Here is a 2,079-nt window from a genome sequence, read left to right as displayed (position 1 = left end):
TCTGTAACAATAGCCAGAATTTCCTGAATTTTAGCTACCTGCATGCCTGGCACAGGGGTGACTCTGATACACCTTTCTTATTTAATGTCCTTAAAAACCCCAGACCATGACTGCCTTTATTATCCCTATTTTACACAGGCAGATTCTGACACTCAGCTATCAAAATTCTGTGCCAACAACCTAGCATGCAGTGAAGACAATATTGGAAATTTTTCAGACCTTAGGAGACATATAAATTTTGCCTATTACTCCCCTTTACCTGGAAAAATATTTTTAATAAATTTAAAAACAAAAAAGCACTCATCTAGTATGAGTATTTACTGAGTTTCTGCTCTGGCATACAGCACCCTGAAGACAATGAGCTTTCTCCCAAGGGCTGAAGGTGTAGAGAGATATAAGCAAGGACACACTTTGGCAAGTAATAGCCTTTCTGATAGAAATAGTGCCCTCGAAGACATAGATCAGGTGGGGATGATGGTGGGGGGTTTAGACAAAGTGGCAATGTTTGGCCAGATGCCCTAAGTATTGATTAGAATCTAAAATCAGTCCCACAAACCTCTCGAAAAGAGCCTCTCACTCAGCAGAAATAGAGGGTTATTGACTTTAAGATCTGACAATGCTTTTTTGTTTGTTTGTTTAAAGAAGAGTAAGAAGCTGGAGAGAACACAGAATAACCCAGAAAAGGAGATCCAGAGAGTAGGAATCACAGGAATGCAAGGCCAACTGTCACTTGCTAGACATCAACATCCTTCATCATAAATATTAACATGTGAAATCCTAATGTTTATTAGGGAAAACTTTTTCCCCTGAAAGACTTATCTAAGGGGTAAAGGACAATTAAGCATTAAAGAAATCTATGTTGATGTACAATGAAAGAATAATTAACTATTAATCAGTAAAAGAGTAATAAATCAAATTTCTAACACACCATCCCATCCACAGAAAATAGTCCTCAAATGAGTTTAAGAAAATCTGGAGAGATAGTACAGCAGATAGGGAGTTTGTGGCTAACCTGGGTTCAATTCCCAATACCATATATGAATCTTCAAACTCCAGCAGCAGTAATCCTTGAGCAAAGTGCAAGAAATAAGCCTTAAGCACCTCTGGGTGTGGCCACAGAAACAAAAACTAAAAACAAGAGTTAGATATAAAAAAAATATTGAACATTAGAAGAAAACATACATAAATATTTTTGTGATCTTAAGATAGTGAGGCTTCCTTAAGAAGAGGGGAAAAAATCTAGAAACCAAACATTTTGCTATAGGTAAGCTCATAAAAAAGGACAAAATTCTGTAAATCAACTATATCATAGTCCAGGTATAAGGGACTGGGATAATATATTCACTCTATGCAAAATATCCATACATGTAATAATTCATAATAAGAGGAAAGAAGAGGGCAAATTACTAAACAAGTGTTAAGAAAATTAACAGGCAATTAGCAAAATTAAAAATCCACACACAAAAATCAGGCAAAGTTTTATTTGTTGGGAAAGGGAATTCATTGAGAGAAAAGGAAGAGAAAATGTGTGTTAGAAGAAGAAAACTACTTTTTCATGCATGTTGTACATAAACTGGTGAAGTACAACTGGTGCTGTACATAAACTGGATAAAGACCATTTTAAAATGTCTACAAATTGGTGCCAGGGAGATAGAATACAGTGAGTATGGCACTTGCCTTGATCACCACATAGTCTGCTTGGTCTAAATGAAGACCTACCAGCATCAGTCTATGAGCAGTCTCTGGTGTGATCCACTCCCCACTTGAGCCATCTTGGCCACTTCTGACTCATGATTTTCTCAAAGGATGTCAAAATGCCTCCAATCTCAAAGCAGGGGTCTTACTTCCTCAGATAACTTTGCCTGGTTTCTCACTCCCACCAGCACAGATGTTAAAAAGAAATTTAATTTATACTGCAACATCAGTACATTACAGCCTATAAATTTCCTCTTAAAGCCTATGAAAATCAACACCAAAGGCTCCAGAATGAACTTCAGCAGAGTAATGGCACTCTTACAATGTAGATCATTAAGAAGACAATAGTTTGCAAATTAGCACCTACTTCCAACCTCTTATTTC

This window comes from Suncus etruscus, chromosome 1 (genome assembly GCF_024139225.1).
Source record: "Suncus etruscus isolate mSunEtr1 chromosome 1, mSunEtr1.pri.cur, whole genome shotgun sequence".
In the NCBI taxonomy this organism is placed as follows: Eukaryota; Metazoa; Chordata; class Mammalia; order Eulipotyphla; family Soricidae; genus Suncus; species Suncus etruscus.
Note: the sequence above shows the minus strand (reverse complement) of the source record.